Source organism: Aptenodytes patagonicus, chromosome 2 (assembly GCF_965638725.1).
Source record: "Aptenodytes patagonicus chromosome 2, bAptPat1.pri.cur, whole genome shotgun sequence".
In the NCBI taxonomy this organism is placed as follows: Eukaryota; Metazoa; Chordata; class Aves; order Sphenisciformes; family Spheniscidae; genus Aptenodytes; species Aptenodytes patagonicus.
In genome coordinates, this window is record NC_134950.1 from 62096002 (window position 1) to 62112319 (window position 16318).

Sequence of the window (16318 nt, forward strand, 5' to 3'; positions counted from 1 at the left end):
TTTCAGAATCCTTGAAAAATGCCTAAATGTGAGAAATACGAACACATGAAAGAGAAATACCAAATATCTTTAAAAATATAAAATAAACACTGCAACAAACACTATGGAACCCATAAGTGTTCTGCCCACCTAGTGCAGCATCTGTAGCCAGTTACAGCAAATAACTGTTTCAGTAGAAGATACAACACTATGTATTAGTTATTTATAGAATAATTTTTCCTCAAGTAACATTTCCTCCTATTTTCCCGATGCTACAGGTTAGTTTATGACCAGAGAGGATTTTCTTTTAACTCTGGACTCTCCCTTTATCTTTAGTACTGTATGTACGTACATTTATATAGATAGACAGGAAAGGAGATAGACAGAGATAGAAATACAGCTAAATAATTGAAAAGGTCAGATTTCATTTTGTTCCACATGTAGATCCATTTCATCCCCCTCAGTTCATGATTTCCCAGTATATTTCCATAACAGCATTCACTATGATTTTTGGAATTAATCCATTTATTTTTATGTAGTGATATCAACCACCACTACTTATACATAAGCCACTACCTTACTCACCGTAAAATTTACTTTTATTCCTAAATACCAGAGGCACTTACTTGTCAGACATATGTTTGTTATCCAAAATAGAAAGCCCGTGCAACAAACTTGGATTGTGTTGGAAGGTCATGTGTCAAATGAAATCTTTTAGGTCTATTAAACAGTGGTTTAAATTGAACTGTTCCCATTTTCCCTGCCATACATTTTGTTACCTTTAAAGCTGCTTTCATACTTTTGCTTTATGTCATTTTATTTTTTCTTCTTCTGTGTATTCCACTTGGGAATAAAAGCATCCCACAAACTTTTATATCAGTTCTTTTCTGCATGCCTTCTACTATTAAACCATGGTAGTTACCCTTTGAGAGTATAAATACTTTTCTGACTTCCCTTGCCAACCTTGCTACACTCAAATTGACAAATCCTTAATGTAACAAATATCCTTTCCTTTTAACTGTTCATAGCCTTGCCTGATGAGCTTATTTTGGGACTTTTTTGTTTCTTATGAAAATAATATGATGAGCAAATATAAAATGTAAATCCTTCATACAGCTAGACTAATGCACCCAGCAAAGCCCAGGAAGACTAAACACTCTGCAAACACTGTTCCCATTACAAAAGCAGTCAGGAATGAAATCTTGAGCAATTATAAACCCAACTCAATTAAACAGAGCAGATAAGCAAACGCTTATTTTCCCCATTAAGAATATACATAAAAGCTTTCCCAGCAGTGTTTTTCACTTCCTACCCAAATCACCCCGACGTTGCATATAAAATCAGACAGATCTGAACTCCTCCAGTAGTTGAATTCATGTTCCTAGGAAGGACAGATTAAAATCTTTTAACACTAGGTCTTTGGGCCCAGTCAAGGAGGCATGATCCTCCAACACTGGAAATGAATGCCTTTCACACTAATATATCACAGGGTAGTGACCATTCAGCCTCTTCTGTGCTTGTAAATGGAAGAAGAGGTCCACTTAAATCAAAAAGCATTGCCAGTTGAGAAACACTGATGTAGTTATTCACTTATTCAAATCAAACTAGTGTGGTGATTCTCTGTGCATAGTATGTGCTGTAACACAGACTTTCCTTAAAGAGCTTCAGTTCAGAAATGAAGAATGCTCCTAACTCATTTGCGTCGTCTTTAAATACTTAGGACCATATTTTCCAGAAGGATTTTTAACAACATCTCCAAAATTGAACACTATCTTTGCAATATTAGTAAGTTAGGAAGTTATCATGCACTTGCATATACAAGTATACTTGAATACATTTTGCAAAAGGATATATTTCTGCTGTTAAATTTTGTTAAAGCTTGTTTCCACCCACCAGTCAGTCCATAAAGGAGGGACACACTATTTCTTGCTCAAATTAGCAGTCTGAAATCACCAGAAAAGGGGGCATGCTTGAATACTATGGTAAATAATCTATGCTAAAAATCAGTTGCTACTTTTCAGCAAGGAAATGTTAATTTCTATCTTGCTTTGAATCTGCATTAAAAAAAAAAAAAAAGAATGCAGTAAATTGGCTATGAGCAAGGCATTACATTTCATTTTTTTTTTCTACCCAGTTTAGGATGGCAACTGTTTCAGACCTAAAAATAATGCATGGAACTTCTTAGGAATTTTAATTTTCTGAAATGAACAAAATAGGGACAGTCACAAAATGAAGCATAAGGCAATACAGGAGACTGAAGAAAGCAGTTCTCAACTGTAGGATTATTGTTAATATTTTGCAAGCATTAGCATAAAGTAAAAATTATTATACTATTTTCCTAATGTTGCATTTCAGCTCACTAAACTAATTACTGTAATTCGAGATTAGTAGGTCACCTCAAATTGTTATAGTACCATCTAGAATTGTCAATGAAAATTAGGCATTTATTGTAGCCTTAATTTTTAAAGAGCTTGCAATTAAAGTTTGAAGTATAACAAGCCTAACCTGGGGGAAAAAAAACAGCACCTTTATAAATAGGATGCCAGGAAGTAGAGGGATCACAATCTATATGACACATCCAGAAGCACCCACCACTCTTTACACTTATTGCAGTGTGGATGACACTGGATCCCACGATGCACCAAATGCTATCTTCCTGCTGTTCTTGGGTTTTCTCACTGGGACAGCTAATTGCTACAGAGCACAGCAGGGAAGGCTGGAGCAGGGCAAGAGGGCACTGTAGGGTGGAGGGAGCTCTACAAAATAAGGAGGAGAATACATCACTCTGAGAAGATGTCACAGTGCTCATGAAGGAAAGGTCAGTCGGGATGCTGCCTTTGCCTTCACTGGCAGCCTCAGTTTGCCTTCACCTCTCAGCATCCTCCCCTCCTTCTTTAAGACCATCAACTATGGTCTTAACTCTCTCTCTCTCTCCATCCATTTCTTCCAAGTTCATTTCTCCAAAATCAATTCCACTGCTTCAGTGACCTCTGGAGATACCAGCTCTTCCTTCAATATCCAAAACAAACCAACCCATGCATTCCCACTCTCCCTAAAACACAGGGAAAACTCATTACACCCTGGGAGATGGCTGTCTTGTTGCTGTTTTGTACTCTGAAAATATACTTTCTAATATATTGTGGAAGAGATACTTATGGTAGTGACTCTTATCCTGGACTTTCATGCTGGAAGGTCCATATTGAGAGTGATATACCCCTTTCTGATATATGCATACATCCTCCATTCATTGCAATTTCACAGTAGAAATCTGGCATCTTTAGCTCTCAACCTGAATGGGGGGAAAAGCTGGTCAGTGCCAGACATAAAGCAGAGTCACACTTACAGAGTTTGCCAACAGAATGCTACCCACATAGTACTCTTTCCTGCCTCTTCTGTTTCTTCCAGTCCCACACTTTCTTCTGGCTTTTTCAGTATTTCCCCTCTGCCCTGACTGAAGAATTTCCAAATCCTCTTGGTAGCAGCCAAGAACCTCTGTCTTCTAGAAACAAGTTCTTTCCTGCTTTGTTCCTTACATTGAAGATGTTAGGGTCCTCTTTATCACTGTCTGCAATCTGAAAAATGCTGTGCAGAGACTTGAAACAAAGTCTATCATTCCCTGTTGAGCAGGAACTCAGCTACATTTTCACACATGCAGTTAAGCAGCAGATGCGATTTGTCACTGTGGTCAAAACCATATATGTGGCAACGGTAAATGTGATGTGAGAGTTTGCTATGTTAACAACTCAGATGGGATGAGAATGCTTATATGACTATCAGTCAAAGCATGACCCTAGCCACTACACCATTTTCATAGCCATCTCACAGATGGATCCTATGGCTTTTTTGAGTTCAGTACCTTCATTGAAGGCTGAAGGTTGCCAAATACACATAGACTGCTGTAATCACCCGGATGATTTGTAAATTGGGCAACTGCACATCCTGCTTGTGCTGTGGAGTGTTTGGTCTGTTTGGGATACAGGAGTTTGATGTGAAGGAAAAACAGAGGGGCCCATTTTGTGCTGCCTTGTCAGATACATATCAGAGGGCCAAAGAACTTCAAGCCAATGTGAATAACTCGGATTACTCAAGGATCTGTCTTTCATGGCATCATACAGGCCAGAGATTTCTGGATCCCTCTCCTAACTGGAAGTCTTTCATGACACACCAAGAGTACACGTGACTAGACTGTACACAGCCAGGGAATGTGAACTAGACAGCAAATCTAATTATTTAACAGAATCAAGTGCATCCATTGAACCGCTTTCTTTGGAAATGGGACTTAAACATCTAGGCCAAACAACTTAGTAACACTGAGAAAAGTTGTACTTGGATAAATTTAAAAAGTGAATCTTGTCAGGTCTCCACCAAAGTCTACCTAGTAACAAAGCAACTTTTAGTGAGCATATCCTCCCTTTGTATAATCTACTCCTTCCTATGGACAGACATACAGCTATGCGTTCAGAAACTAGACTAATTTCTTCACTTCTCGATATAGGAAGATTACACCAGATCGTCACACAGGAAACAGCACTGAGAGCTCCAGCACTGTATTCTAAGCAGAAAATGTTCCTTCACAAAGAGTACTCAGAGAAAGACATGTTTCCATAGACAAGGTATCTTAACATTGGGTATATTTTACCTATATACTTGTGAGAAACCTTTCTATAAAGAGAGAAAAAGAGAGGCAGGGAGCGCAAACCTCTGCAGTACGCTGCATTTCTTATATTCCTGAAGCAAGGTAACAGCTCTTGAACATTTAAAGAGTTAATTAAATGTTCTCGTACCTTTTCTTTTTTTGTGCAATGTCATGCAAAATCTAAGGGTGATTCTACTTTCAGATGTAACAAGCAACACCTTGTGCAGATTAACAAGCTGGGTAAAAATTTCAGAAGTACACAACTGACTTTGAAGCCCAAGTTGCATTAACTTTCAGAACAAAGACAGTCTGCTCCGTTAGTATTTGTATCAGCTTATTAGCTATTAATTCGCTATTTTGTCCGGAAAATTCACCCATTCTTCTCTGTGACTAAGTTGAAAACTAGTAGCAAGCTTTGATTCCAAGAAAAAAATAAACTTGATGTTGCTTAAAATTCACTGGAGTGTTTATTTGGCTACTCTTCTTTGTAAACAGAGGCCCTGCCTTGTAGAGCACTGTCTGAAGTTTTTAGCTATGACTTGTAAACACTCAGTTGATACGATCGTAACTTATTTATAACACTTCTGTGCTTAACATGCAAACTTCAAAATCTCTCTCTGAGAATCAGAGTACAAAACAGAACCGGTTACAGTTGCAGGAAAAGGCAAATATCTTTAAAATAAGATTAGGCAACTTCTGCCTCCAACACCAAAGACAAACTAACTTGGAGTCGTAATGTTACCATCTAAATTTGTGTTTGCCCACATCTTCAATATTATGTGCAGCTCTTGCCCACCTAGGAAAGATAATAACAAAAAATCAGATAAGGGAAGCAAAGATGATTACAGGAGTGGAATGCTTTCAAGCAAAGAATGACTAAGTAAACAAGGACTTTTCAGCTTGGAAAAGAGATGACAGGAGCCAGGGTGAAAACAAACGCTAAAAGATGGCACTTAAAATAAGGAATAACAGCCTTGTTGAACTCCTTGCCAGAGGACATAATAGATTCTAAATTTTACATGGGCTCAAAGGAAGTCTGAAAAAAACTAATGGAAAAGAAATCTATTTAGATTTGCTAAATACATCTAGCTCAGTCCTGAGGCTGGGAAAGTGATCAGAGGAAGAATCCTATTTTTACCCTGTTCTTACTCTTCCCTAAGTGTTCACGTAAGGCAACTACTGGAAACAGCACACTGAGTTGAATGGTCCTTTGCTCTGACCAAGTACAGCCCTTTTTATCTTCTTATAATCTTAAACTGACCCCTCCTTCCTTTGTATTCAGTGGAAAACTTATTTTGTCTTCACCGATTTACATTAGGTGCTTAAACAAACTTGTATCTTTATAATACTTGAAAACTTATTTCTTCCCTAACTCATGTCCTGATGTGGTAATTTCATTCTGAAGGAAAAGTCACTGATAGAAAATTGGGCATTTCTCCTTAACTCCTCTTTTTCTTCTTTTTTCCCTCTCTCCAAGCTATTAATTTGGAGGAGAAATGCCAGTGGAAATGTGGTAGCTGTGGGGGTCCAAAATGTCCAGCCCTAATTCGTCTGTGTTAGGGTATGTGCTTGAGGAAAAATGGGCTAAGATCCATGTCCCTCAGACCTGTAATCTCTGCTGTTTATCAGATGTGATAGAATTTATAACTGTAGGGATCTCAAGAGTGCTTTTCTCATACCCACCCTTCTTGCTGGTGGCCCAACTTTAGCTTCAGAAGGCCAGAGGCAAGAGAGCTATAAACTGGCTCGTACACATTAAAACAGGCATACATCAGCTTTAAGAGCCAGAGTGAGACTCTACTGACTTTAAAAATCACTTATTCATTGAGTCTCTGGGGACTGAGTTCTAAAAAGCGAATACCAAATTTGGGCAGAACAGCAGAACACCTGTAATTCTGTTGCATTGTAATTTCTGTAACACCTGCTACAGAAAACTTGCTAAGAATAAGGAAATTTCACTTAGGACGTTTATCTTGCATGATGCAACTCAGAATCCTCTTTATCAGGTGACCCTATCATAAAGAAAGCTTGTGACAGGAAACCAATGAGGCATTACTGTTGAAGTTTGTCTTAAGTTTTACTGAATCTTTTTTATATTTTTTGTGTTTGTTTGTGAAATAAGCAACTATAAGAACATCTTGATTTTAAGAAGTTAGCCTCTGTGTTAGCGTTATGTATGTGTTACTTGTTATCTGAGGCTGTGTTGCTTGAAGTCCCTATTCTCTGGCCTCTAGACCATAACCAGAGCCCCTAGGTTCTATTATATATAGGATGAGTTATCTGACAACCTGGCAAGGTAGATATCTAGCTGGCCAACTTGGCAACAAAACTTACTTTTAAGGTATCCTGAAGTAAACTGCCTTCATTATAAAAGACATACCCACAGGTCAAGAAGACCCTTGCCCAGGTGAAGACCCTTCCCCTGCGCAAGCGTAGTAACAGAAGAGAATGACACAACAGATATTATATGTAAATCACTAACCAATCATTGTAACTGGGAGTGTACTACCTTATAATTTTTGTGTATAAATGTAACGGTGATCTCGGCATAGGTGTGCTTGATTTGTGGAAATTCCACCTAGCACCCGGCACCGCAATACAGAATGCCTGATTTCTAAAACTCCAAACTGAGTCTTAGAGAGTTCTTCATCTGCTGACTTATGGTAATATTACAGCTGACGTGGCTACAGATTCAGGAGAATATAGAAAGGGTCCCTCTTGGAGAACATCTCAGCCCTCACTAAGGAGTACATTTTTTCCACGTAGGCAAAAGACATGCTGTTTTATGCAAGTATACGCTTTGCAGTTCTGCCCGAAGGTCAGGCTAATTACTTCCTTCTTTTATCTGGCTTAAAGATCATTGCAAATTCAGTTCAGGATTTTTTTATTCACATTATTCTTGTCTGTTTGATTTAATTGGCTGGTCTTTATATGATGTTTTCTAAATAAGTTCTAATCTCATTGCTGATCTTATATAACTGGATCTTCTGTTCAGCTGGCCTGTACTGAAACACAAGCAGCATTGCACGTTCATGCAGCAGAAAAGACAGCCAGGGCCTGCCATGCACTTTAAAAGAAAGAAGGAAATGAACCAATTAGTAAAAACAACAAACTGTTACTACTTGTCAAACTACCTTGCCTTTGCTTTCTAACATATGGAGTGACAATCAACTTCAATGATGTCCAATTTAAATCTTTACTTCAATTTCACTTGCATGGGTTTCAAATTCAAGGATATTATTTTTAATTCTGAGCTTAAATTCATAATCTTTAAATGAAACTGAGCTGAAACTGCTGGGGTTTTATGGTTTCCCCATTTCAAAGCAGTGCAGGTATCATCCTTTGTTATTGTTCTGTGTAAAACAAAATACCTCCACTGTTGGCATGTCTCTTCAGGATATGACTACATTATCAGATTTGGGACACATACCAAGTTCTAGGATTTGGGTGCAGGATGTAGGCATGAGATAAACCTGGACCTGTAGATCCAGAGCTCATGCAGAAGCGCCCTGAATAGAAAACAGCCCCAGGAGTATGCTACCAGGTGGTTCAGCACATAGGTACTCAGATACCCGATTTCTCACAAAACCATAGCAGGCATGCTAAGCAAAAACCCTTTAGCATTATGATTTCAGTCAGGTCTTCAAAGACAGCTGTAAATTTAAAGCTTAGCAACCACTTGGCCTATCTTTCAATCTTTTAAACCTCTGTGATCTATTTTGTTATCAATAGGTTTTTCACTATTAAAGTACCCAAAACACAGAAATAGGTACCCAGCTAGTTCTTGCACAGCTTTTAGATAAAGATCCAATATCCTTCTTTATTTATTATCAGAACAGGGACTGCCATACTGCCTTATAAAAGAACAAAGTAGTATGTAGTTCAAGTGCCAGTCAGTATTTTCCCTTTGTGTTTCTGATTGCACAACACTACTGAGAGCTTTTATTTATTTATCTAGATGAACAGAAGCCAAAACATAGAAAACAAAAGAGGTTAAATCTTTAAAGAGATCACTTCTCCCTGTCGTAATGGGGCTGTGGACAGTGCTCCTTTTTCAACTACAGAAGGAAAGCAGTAGGGGGGATTTGGGGGGGGACATAATGCATTGCACAGGCTGAGTTTTACAGCAGCTATCTTCTGGCTCACCTCCCAGACGTTATGCCATCCTGTCATCAAGATGAAGTCTCTGTCCCACACTGACATTTCTTCTGCAGATAGAAGGCTACCTACCCTCAGCTGTTGTAGCCCTGCTCAGCTTCATTATGTTCAGTGATACCATGCTAACGTAGAGTGGTAGAGTATCAGACGCTGCTTGCTTTTGGAGCCCCTTCTAAAATGAGGAGGTGCTTCTAGTTTTTGAGGATACATATATATATCTGCTCAGTGTTTATTCATAGAAATTAAAGAAAAGACCCAACTCATAGAAGTTAGATGACAAAATTGAAAACAAAGAATACAAGTGATGAGACATAGTAGGAGTTTGCTACATAAAATTATTTTGCTACAATCTAATTTCATAATACCAAGGCAGGAGATCTAGAGACTTTGCAAATGACATCCCAGTTAAAAAGTATTTCATTTGAATTGCTTGGAATTAGCAAAGCTCTCATCTCCCTCACTCTTCTATATTATTTTTAGTAGTTCATGGAGATGCATATTTTATTCACCTACTCCTAATCGAAATCTGTGATTTAAAAAAAAAAAAAAATAAAACCAAAACTAACTTTAAGATACTACATTCTGAGATCTAATTTGTCATTAAATAAACAACATATGATGCTAGCCATTTTCATTTTTGTAAAAAGTGCTTAATTATAAAATTAAATGAGGCTTCTTTACAGAACCAATCATGCTATTCTCTTTCACAGAAACTTGAAATGATAACCACATTGCACAGCAGCTAACTTAGAGAAGTGGTATCATTACAAGCATTACAGCAGATGCCTGTTAACATGCCACACTTTTGCCTCCTTGCAGATGGCTGGAATCTCCAGTCCTCTACAAATTATTCATATCTCATCCCTTTTCCTTCCTGTTGTTCATCTCAAGCTGCCCCTGCCTTTTCATTCACACTACGTACTTCCCACCTCTCATCCCCACTGCCAGCATAAGTCCTGAACTCAGCATATTTCACTGGTTCAGAACCAATGCATTAAGGACCTACAACGGCATCTTTCACCAACATGGGAAATTAAGAGAGTGGAGACTATACCCTCCTTAAGAGACCTGAATGAGGCCACATAACAGCATTTGTTTTGATTAGCATCTTAATCAGTGCCTAGCCTTTGTGCTGACTCTAGCCACAGCTATCAATCTGAACCAGGACTAGAAGCTGTGCGGAAGTCCGTTCTGTCAACTTATTTGTCTACTTTTGAGTTGTGCTGTGTCATGTACTTATGGCCTGATGAGCTGAAACATTGTGTTTCTTATATTCCAGAAAATTACTTTTCCTGTTACATGACTATATCCCACACCTGGGCATTTTCAATCTTCTAAGAGCATCAGTCAAGGTCATGGAAGTTGCGTGATTACCTCATATGGGATGAGATTAAAAGTAATTTTAAGGGTTATTTCTTAGATGTCTTCTCATTTCTGAGTCTGTAGGGTGCTCACAAGAGATTTCCAAGATTTTATCCATGCCCTAGGAAGAAGCAATAGGCTTGCCCTAGTTTATATTTGTGGCTGCACAGCAGAAGTGACGCTCCTGAGGGTCATCACATTGCATGGACATCCTGACATACATCTTCTCCTCCAGCTATGTCCCTTTTGCTCTGCTGTGCTGGCAGCAGGGAAAGACATAGCACAAAAAAACTTTGCTAAGTCTTCCGATGAAGAAAGAGATCACTCTTTCCACAGCTTGCAGTATGCCCTGTGAGCACAGTAAAAATAATCTATTTACAGTGTATTTTTTGGCAATACTAAAATGCAACCAATGAAAAACTCTAGGCTATAGTCTACCCTGCGCTGACTACCTCTTCTGTCAATGCATAATACGAGCTAGCATATCATCATGTTTTCCTAGTGCCAGCAGATACTGGCCTCAGTTAGAAATACATACCTCAGTAAAATGTGATTTTATATACATTCAGGCAAGAAAAGTAGTTAGTAGGAAAGCCTGCTATATATTACTATGTATTGATTAAAACTACTATTTTTTCTTCTTGAGACAGCTTTTGTGTTGGTGTCAGGACATCAGAGAACATCCTATTACTTCATCCTAACAAGATGACCACGTAAGAGCAGGATGAAAAGTCATGTTGTGCCTTGATATTCATGGTCTAAGAGTCAGAGGTCTCATTTTGATATGAAAAGCATCTATTATTGACATACTAATCTCCTGGGTAAAGATCTTAGGCCATTTTTACAATCATTTTTCAGTAATAACTGAATGGTCCATTGTTGTTAAACTACCATGTATTCTCTGTTTGTACTGAATGTGAAACATAAGAAGTACTCTTGAGTCCGGAAGTAATGTTTAATATGATGTGCTAATGTAAAATACATTAGCACTTTCTGCAGGATCTCTTGAATGTCCATCACCCAGGAAATGTTTCCATTTAACAGGATTACAATGACATAGATTGGAGGTATCACTGAGGATTTCTTTTCGGAGAAGTACACTTGTAACTCAAAGTCAGAAGAGATGTAACCAGTACAGGCCATATGCTAAAGACATTTAAAATAGTTTACCTCCTGTTTATTTAAATTCAATACTCTCTGGCCAATTAACCACATTTAAACTTTACTGAAAGAAGAAAGGAGCAACCCTATTAGAAATCTGCCTATCTGCAAATTTTGGAGGGGCACAGGTAATCTAATTTACAGGTGAACTTAGATAAGCGCATTTTTCTATCAAAATGAAAGCAGAATATTCAACCTTCACTCATAAATAAGAGCTGCAAGAACAAAATATGATAAAATATTGTTAAATTAAGTTTTCTTGATGTGTTTGGCAATGTTTTAAGTGCTATGAACAGATTTTGCCTTAGAGCAAGAAATCTATTAAGTTGTTGGCCACTCTTGTCACAGTTGAAATCACAAAGGGTGCAAGATATATTGCAGAAGATTTGGTCTACCACAGAATTCCAGTTAGGAGCTATTCATAATAATAATTGTAAACTATATGTATTTGTTTTGATGAAGGCATTTTTTTTTTATTTTAAATACAAATGGGTGCAATTTCAACATAAATTATACAATTATATCAATAAAGCTGCTTCAAAGAAAGTAAGGTTAAATTCTTACGCTTCTTTTTGTTGGTATAAAAAGACATGTTGAAGTGTGTGTTGTAGTTTGCAACCACTGTTATATTCTGACTACTTTCTCTATAATTTGTGACTTTAAGAAATTCTGATAGATTCCTTCACAAAATGCCTGAAAGTATGATTTCTATTTTTAAAGCAACAGAAGGAAAAAGTAATGAAACAGTTCATCAAATTCACTTTTGATAAACAAATATATCTTTCTAAAATAGATAAATAAAAGTCTTACAGGGAAACTACACAGCATAAAAAAAAGAAGAGGAACAAAGGATGGTCAGTCTCAGACCACTTTCAGCTAAAAAGCAACACTAGCAAAAAAGTGCTTCATTTGCAAGGAAAACATAAGCCACAACCTAAACATTTCCCAGTAACATTCATATATCAGAGTCTGTTTTATGTTCTAAATTTAGAGCAAATTCAGTGTATTTGCTGAGAGCCTTCATCACCTTAAAATCTCTCTGCACTTCACTGCATACATTTTCTGTGTAATACTTAGTTCCACACCACAGATACTGCTTGCTTTCCAGAATTTTGACTCTCTCCCAAAGTTAGCAGGACTTTATGAATTTGATGATATGCATGCACAGCATATATACTACAGTACACTACACTTGATCTTAGCCAAAAGGCCAAGAAGCCCCTCACTACAAGAAAGATGCTGAGGTGCTGGAATGCATCCAAAGAAGAGCAATGAAGCTGGTGAAGGGTCTAGAGCACAAGTCTTATGAGGAGCGGCTGAGGGAACTGGGGTTGTTTAGCCTGCAGAAAAGGAGGCTGAGGGGAGACCTCATCGCTCTCTACAACTACCTGAAAGGAGGTTGTAGGGAGGTGGGTGTCGGTCTCTTCTCCCAAGTAACTAGCGATAGGACAAGAGGAAATGGCCTCAAGTTGTGCCAGGGGAGGTTTAGATTGGACATGAGGAAAAATTTATTTACTTGAAAGAGTAGTTAAACATTGGAACAGGCTGCCCAGGGAAGTGGTTGAGTCCCCATCCCTGGAGGTATTTAAAAGATGTGTAGATGTGGCGCTTGGGGAGACAGTTTAGTGGTGGACTTGGCAGTGTTAGGTTAACGGTTGGACTTGATGATCTTAAAGGTCTTTTCCAACCTAAATGATTCTATACTGCAAATAACTATGTTTAAGGATAAGTTGCATGTGATTCATATAAGCAGACTGAAATTTGAGCTATTTAAATTCAACTTCCATTACACCCATAGAATTATCTATGTCTTACGTAAGTTACTGGACTTTTAACCTCTAAAATATAGATGTTAATAGTTATTTACCATTTAGACTATGAGATCTTTAAAGTTATGGACCATTTCTCCCAGTGCTTTCACACTTACTACTAATAATACACCTGTAATAGTAACAAAAAATAAAACGAAAATTGAGTTACTAAATCTTCACTGATAACATGAAATAAAAGCCAATAAGTACAAGAGTAACTGCAAGGTATTTAAATATGGGTGAGACTACCTTTTCATGAGGTTATTACATCTGCTTTCAGTTAAAAGTTGTTTGTGTATCTAGCTGATTCTGTTTCAGAAGTCCAACAAAAGCAAATTGGTCATATTTGTAACTGTTTTGCAGGATACATTATAGAGCATGAATAATAATAATTTAGTAACACACTTAATGGCAATTCTGCTAAATTGATCCTACAGATTTTTCTTTTCAAAACTCCAATAGCATCTGAACGTCTTTATTTTATAAATAACTTATTTATTTATATTTAACTTTAAGGGGGAATTTAATAACTTTTTTCCCTTTAATTTTCTTCGCACCTTTAAATCAAAAAGAAAATTGCACCTAGATTAATTTAAGAGGCACTATAGCAAGGATAATATATTAGCTGTTTAAAACTGTACCTTTAAGTTATAAACTTCTCAAGGGAGATTCTGCAAAGAATGCTATGAGTCTGTTGCTATGCACAGTCAACTGAGCTAAATGCAGATGAAGCAGATTGCTGGCAAACACTTTAAACAATCTGTGAACAACGAATATCAGTGCTTTTTCTTTATTCTCTAGCCTAGCTCTTTACTAATCATTCTATTCACTTCATGTATTAAAGGTACTAAGACGTGGCTGTTATCAGAGAAAAATGGAATACAAATAGGTAAATTCCTACACACTGAAGTCAACAGGATCATTCATTATGTAAGATTTGCGAATGTACCCTGGAGCAATTTAGAGGTACAGACATACATTCAAGTGACAGCAGCTTAAAAAACATCCTAGTATATCAACAAAGTCAGGGTATCTTCATGTAGGCTTGCTCTTTTCTTTCAGCAAATGGAAGGCAATTAATCTCAGCCTAGCCTGCAATTAAAGAGGGTCATGAAGGTTAGTAATTAGGCTGAGGAATGGATGAGAGCTACACCCATACTTTTAAAGATCTGATTATGAGACTGACTTAAACACGACTGATAGTATTCTGACTGTCTATAATACGCATGTATTCACATCACCTCTATTTTGTTCAGTAACAGTGCAGTCCATTCTTTAACATGAAACAATTCTTTATTACAGATGTCAAATTTTCTTTCAAATGAGTTGAGAAACCATCAATACTGAATCTATATCCAGCAGGTAAAGCTGAACCCACTCATTGAAAAGCATCCTTTGGTGCCAACAATGTTGTTATAGAGCTACACTGGGTAACAGCTATCTAGTTACAAATTAACGCAGCTTGGCAGTACAGAAGAATAGCACTGCTTTGAAGAAAAAAAAAAAAATAAAAATTAATCCAAACAAAATTCCTTTTAACTTATCATTCCATCAGTACTCTTATGGCAATTTGAAACAGACAATGTTCAGCTGATCAGTTAAAGTGAATAATAGAGTCTATTATTCAGGCATTCATAGTGCATGATATGGCAGCTCATTAAGACCTAAATATTCCAACACACGCTTTCAAGCCTATTCTCTTCAGCAGCATAACATTTTGTTTCTACTGTTTCTCAGTTCATTTCTGTGTACCTATCTTAGTCCTTGCCAGGTCTGAGATTATGTTTCTTGAAATCAAGTGGCATCTGTAGGATGTAATTTATGAGAAGAATAGACTGGAACATCCTGAAACACAACAGAAGGTTCAAGAAAATGTAACAAAATGAACATTTCAAACTAAGATTCAGAAAACATAGCATAAAATCTATTTCTAGGCAAGCTGTAGGATGGAAACACAAAAAGGTCTAAAAAACCCCTGAAGAAAATGTAACTAACTCCTCTCTTAGAAAAGCAATTAAGAGTGAAAATATTAATGGCTTTCACAAAAACAAGTGTGTATTTATTATCTCTGACAGCCTGCCTTTTATCATGTTCTCGGTATTAGTTTCCTCTGAGCTTTGTACACTGGATTTATTCACTTTGAACAACCTTTCAGAAAATAGCTGGAGACAAATATTGTCAAAGAATTTGCAATAGACAGCAACATTTGTTTACACCACACCTTGTTGCTCCTATCATAATAGGCATTTTCCACGTAACTCTCCCAAAAGCCAAAGTTGGGTTCATGATTCAGAAAGTTAAAAAAAAAAAACCCTACTTGTGAGAGTACAGTGACAAGACCTAGGATGAACTACAAAGGATAAGCACATACCACGCACCAACTGCAAAATAACTCAGCAGCCACTAACAGAGAAGGCACAGGGCTAACACCCTCCAGAAAAAAAAAAACATTAAACCTATTTCACAGCTAACTATAAACTCATCAAGACTTAAAAACATGGAAACTTTTGCTTTACAACATGCTGAAGTTCACAAGAGAGATAGAATCAGGTCTTATTCTTGCTCCTATGTTTAAGATATATCCCAAGCACCTTCTGCTAAATTAAATGGACAAAAAGATCAGTTAGTTAAACCTGCAAAACTCTGCTGCCGGAAACTAGTTGCAGCTCAGATGTACCTGCTGTCGGTTATAGACCTTTGCAGCAATAAGGATGCTGAACTACCTGTGCCTCTGGATCTGATAGATACCGCCTGCGCCAGCCCACATTCAGTAAGAGAGATCCAGAGGGCTGCAGTTATTCCAGTTAACTTGATTATGTGTCTTTTTTAAAAAAAAAAATTAAACACAGAAGAGAATATTCATGGCTGCTGGAATTTGCTTACCTACACTTAAATTGTTAGAATGGTCTCTGGGCCAAATATCAGTCTCCAAAAAAAATTCCTGGGAATTTTCAGAGGCATTAGAAGAGGCACTATTCTAAATATACAGTCTGCATACAGCTACAGTGTTTATAGACTAAGAGACTTCAAAATTATGGATTGCACCAGTTGTCCAGTTCCCAAGAACTGACCAGAAAATCACCTTTTTTGTTCTAGGAATACAGCTATTTTGTGGTCTTTTACTTAACGCCAAACATACTTACTGTGCATCTGAGGGCAGACAGAATCAGGTCTTGCCATCAATACTTTCTGAAAGATGACAGTGGCTCCC